We start from the raw sequence: 5,316 nt of genomic DNA on the forward strand, positions 1-5,316 counted from the left end.
ACAACCTAGGCTAATATTAAATCTTTATTATAGTTCCATGGGTGCCTGATGTTCTATTTTTTTCTTCAGTCAGAATGAAAAATTTCTATGGCTCTGTGTTTATTGATTCTTTCCTATGTGCCTCCATTCTGCTGTTCAGCCTATCCACAAGGATTTTTATTTTGGTTATTTTCTCTTCCATTCCACTTTAAAACATCCACTAAGTTCTTCATTATACTTCCTATTTATATGTTGAGGTTTTAACTTTTTTAATTTGTATTTAGCATGTTTATAACTTCTCAATGAAGAATTTTCATGATGGCTATTTAAAACTCTTCAGCAGACAATTCTAATGTTTTTGTCATTTTGGTGTTGGCTTCTATTGGTTACTTTTTCCCCCTTAATTCAGTATAAGATCTTTTTCAATATTATGATATATGATTTTTTTTCATTAAAACTAGAACTTTAGGGTCTATGGAGATAGCTCAATAGGATAAATGCCTACCTGACAAGCACAAGGTCCTGAGTTTGATCCCCGGTATCACACACACAGACACACACACACATACACACACACACACTAGAACTTTATGATTTTATGTTAAGATTCTGGACTTTGTTGGCCCAAGCCAGCAGGCCTGGTGTTGTTTGTGAACTATGTTAGAGGCAATCCATGGGGCCTCTGAAGATGGCAATCTGGAAGAAATGGAAGAGGAAGTATGGCTTGAGAAGAGAAAAAGATGGAGAAATGTGGACAAAAGATCCCATGAAGGAATATGTAGAAAAAGCTAAGAAAAGGCGAGGCTGCCCTCCAGCTGAGAAGCTGTCACCAAATACCCCCAAACTGACATAACAGATGAACACTATCATTGATACCATGATCAACTACAAAGATAGTTCAGGGCAGCAGCTCAGTGGAGTCTTCATTCAGTTACCTTCCAGGAAAGTTACCAGAATACTATGATTTAATTAGGAAGCCAGTGGGTTTCAAACAAATAAAGGAAAGAATTCATAATCCTAAGTACCAGAGCCTGGGCGACTTGGAGAAAGATGTCATGCTTCTGTGTCACCATGCTCAGACGTTCAGCTTGGAGGGATTCCGGTTCTACAGACTCTATTGTCATAAGTCGGTGTTTAAGAGTACTCAGCAGAAAGTTGCCAAAGAGGAAGGAAGTGAGGAGGAAAGCAGTGAGGAAGAGGAAGAGGACGAGGAGGAGGAGTCTGAGCCTGAGGCAAAATTTGTTAAGGTGAAAATCAAGCTCAATAAGAGATGAGAAAGGCCAGGACAAAGAAAATGCAAGAAAAGGCCAAATCTAGGAAAAGCAAAGCCAGTGGTGAGCGACTTTGACAGCAACGAAGGGCAGGATGAAAGTGACCCGTCAGAAGTGAGTGGGTCTGATGGTGAGTGATCCCTGTGGAACTGAGTATTTTTCCTCCTCTCTCCCATTTCTACTCAGTGGCTTCACATGTCCTGTGGGCACTGGGTTCTTTCTGTGTCCTCCTCCTCATCTTATAAACTAGCTTTAGAATAGTGTCAGGCAAATATATAATATCATGGTATAAAAACCACAAAGTTTGTAACTTATTGTGACCAAATGGGCCTCAAAGATTCAAAGACTATAACAAACAAAAGCTTTTCATGGAACATGTGGGTGGGTAGTATATTTCCAAAGATTTTTGTCTGGTTTTATCACCTGTTTGGATGACATTTTTGTCTTTTGTAGGTAGCACTGGTAACCAGGAGAAGCCATTAAAAGCCACTGGTCATTTTATTTTTCATCAGGCAAGTTTCAAGATTTTTATTTGTTCAGGGTTTTTTTTTTGTTTTTTTTTTTTTTTTTTTTACACTTTGGTATATATAAGCAACTTTAATGGTGATAAATTTACAGTAGTTAGATTTCACCTACATATACATTTTTCCACTTTACACGCTATGATCTGAAAAATGCTTTTTAAATTATATAAGATTTATATCTATTGTAAACACTGCTTAATCTTTTTTGCTCTTGGTATCTTTTTTTCTTTTTCCTTTTTGTATTTTTAGGGAAGGGTCTATAGGGCGTTCAGGGTCTCACTACTAAATCAGACTCTTAGTGCTCCGCCTGTTTACAGCCTCCCAAGAGCTGGGCTTACAGGTGCTTGCCACCACACCCAGTCTCAATTGCCTTCTCAGTGTACCCTGGGGGGGAGGCAGGGTGGCATGGCAGGCCTGGGGATTGAACCCCTGCCCCCTGCGCCTGCTTGCAGGTGCTTTAATCCACTGAGCTATTTGGTCAGCCCTGCTCTTGGTTTTAAAAATATTTTGTTGGAAATGCTATTGAATATTGCGATCTATCTAGTGTACTGGATGGCTTCCTTTGTCCACCTGATTTCCTGTATCACCAATGTGCATTGTCTCCGTCTCCCTAAAGTGTACTTAATTGTTGCTTTCTTTGCACAATGTCTCTGGTTGCAAGTCATAAGCCTGAGGCAAATAAAATTCCAGTAACTTCAAAGAATGTGGTATTGGTGCTTTCCTAATAAACATAATTCTGCTTGACTAAAAAAAAAAAAAAGATTCTAGACTTTATTCAAACCTATTTTAGTTGTTTTTTTTCTGGTAGCAAATCCAGCAAAAGAAACGGGTGGTGGTGTTATGACTGCTAGGACAGAACACATCCGATTTCCCTGATACTCGCTGGAAACTTCAGTGGGGTGTTTTTGCTGCTTGGCAAGGCTGGGATTGTGGGTCTCCATTAGGTATCCAGTGGTACCTTCCTGGCTGACAGGACTCAAGTCACTCCTTCCCCTGTGACATCTTCTGATACCAACCCATGTGAGAGAACATAGTGCCTCATTACTTTTTAGAGATGGCAGGCAGGATGGAAAACCAGGTTCCTCATGTGGACCTTACTTACATGGGGTTAAGGTGGAGGCTCTTATTACCCTCCACCAGAAATGAAAATATTGCTCCTTACTCAGCCTTCTGTGACCCCTCATGGGGAAGGGCATGCCTCCAGGCAGCCTGGTAAGAAAGCTCCCCAGTCAACTTTTGGTGGCCGAATGAGGTATATAGTATTTTGGTAGAGTACACAGGTTATTGCTTAAATATTTTATCTTGTTAAAAGGTACCATCTCTGGTACTCTAGAGAGAAAAGACTTTCACTTTGCTGTTGTTTGCTTGCTTGTTTGCTCATTTACTTTTAGTCTATGCTTGTTGGGATTCCTGCTGCTAGAATACACGTGGCAGAAAGAGGAACCAGGTAACACACCATTGTGTCATTCCTTGTGTCTTGAGGTCCACAGAATGTGTCTCTTCTTTTCCCTGTCTTTTGGAGTCTTATGTTTGTTTTATATATGATGCACATGGCTCTTGGTTGCGCACAGAAGGGGCAAAAGCATGTCTACTCTATATTCCTGAAAGTAGACACGCTTCCTTATCTCTTCAGGTTAAAATGAGAATCTTTGTTAAGCAATGAAATTGCAAATAGTGGCAAAAGTTCATATGAAATCAATTTCAAAAAGTATCAATTTTAAAGGCAGAGAAAACTTTAAAAATATGCTATACAGCATTGAACTTACAGGAAAATCAGTTTCAAACGAACATAATTTAAATGTTCTCAAAATACATAAATGCTATTCATCAAGTTTTGTTTCCTTTGAAGAAAAAGAAAGGAAGGGACTTTTGCAGTGTGGGTGATGTTTCACCCTTATTGCCCAGAAGACAAAAACTTTCAGTGCTTTTCCTACTTTGGTAATTAACTGAAGGCTTCTTTCTTTCCTAACCTGTTTGAAAGTGGCACCGAGGCTTCATGTGGAAGCGAGTCATCAGCAAGCGTTTTCCCCTAATGACCCCTTCACAGGATTTAAGACCACTGGATACACATTAGGAATGTCAGTGATTATCAAAGTGCATACAAGGTCCTAAGGTTACATGTAGTTTCCTTTAACCACTTCTTTATTTTAAATGAAATCTATATAGTGGCAGAAGAAAAACAAAGTAAATACAGTCTACCTAAAATACATTGAAATGAAGTCTGTTTTCAACAAAAAAATCTTTTTTGCATATCAATGCAAAAGTGGCTTAAAGTACCAGAGTCAAGTAAGATAGAGAAAATAGCAAGAAATGTACAAATGAGAGTAATTTTACATTGATAAAGGTACTTTCAAAGACTCTAAGAGTGGCTCCACGAGACTGGATGCCTGGCAGGCTGTTACTTAGAACAGGGCTGAGGAAATTAGGCCCCTGATCCGGTGCTTTCCGTGCCAATTAGAAGCAAATGGCGATCCTCAGGCTAGACGCTAAATTCATCACATTATTGCTTAATGCAGCCATTTTCTGTTCTTCGCGTGAACAGAAGGAAACTGCATGGTACAGTACTCAGTGAAATGTAAAATAAAGATTAACAAGCCATTCTGGAGATTTAGCAAAATTAAGCTTCATCAAGCAGCTTGATTCAGAGCCAATCCAGCAAAAAGCACCCTAGAAAGAAAACTAATAGTGAAACGATAAGTAGGGAAAAGTTAAATAACTCACAGAGGCCTTAAAATCATGGCAAGACACAATGGGCTCTCCAATCAAGAAGGCTGGTTAGTAGAAGGGTCCGTCCTGCACGCCACACGCACGGGCACATCAGGCCACTGGCTGGCCCCCTGTGCAGGCTGCATCAGAGCGAAGCAATACATCATCCTATTTATTTCCACCAAAGGGAGTTTCCCACCAGAGAGGAATACACAGGGATTATATGAGGACCTATTTTCTCCTTTATGAGATAAAAACATGAAACATCCTTACAGGAGTAAAGGATAGCAAAGGTTTCCATCTCAGAGGCCTGAGACCCAAAGGAATATCTGGAATAAATTTGAGGTCTATTTGGTCAGAAGAGCTCTCTCACACACTAAATTGAATTGCTGATTAAGACAAGAAAACCTTCACGCAGTCCAATGTTTGAAGTCACTGTATGCTTAATGCTGTAACATGATTTTGGTCTATTACGGTTTTTCGGTTTATGGTCCTTTTCATACATAATTCTTCAACTAAGCAGAGCCTAATTTTAAACTGGCTAGTATCTAAGGATATTTAAGAACAGAATTTTGCCTAATTTAATGAAGAACACACATTCTAAATCTAAATTAATAGTTGGAAATACAGTAGAAAAGTTATTTAGTTTGCTTTCTTATCTTAAAGTAGAACTAGGATAAAACTATTCTGGCCCAAAATGAGCAGTTCTTCTTCTCATTGTTAGCAAAGAAGGAATATAATGTATGTGGGTGTGTATTTTTAAATATTTATTGCTATGCACATATTTATTTAATTTGCATTTAAGCTCTAAACCATATGCTCTAACTTAAGCCTAG

Source organism: Octodon degus, unplaced genomic scaffold (genome assembly GCF_000260255.1).
Source record: "Octodon degus isolate 3935 unplaced genomic scaffold, OctDeg1.0 scaffold00165, whole genome shotgun sequence".
Classification (NCBI taxonomy): domain Eukaryota; kingdom Metazoa; phylum Chordata; class Mammalia; order Rodentia; family Octodontidae; genus Octodon; species Octodon degus.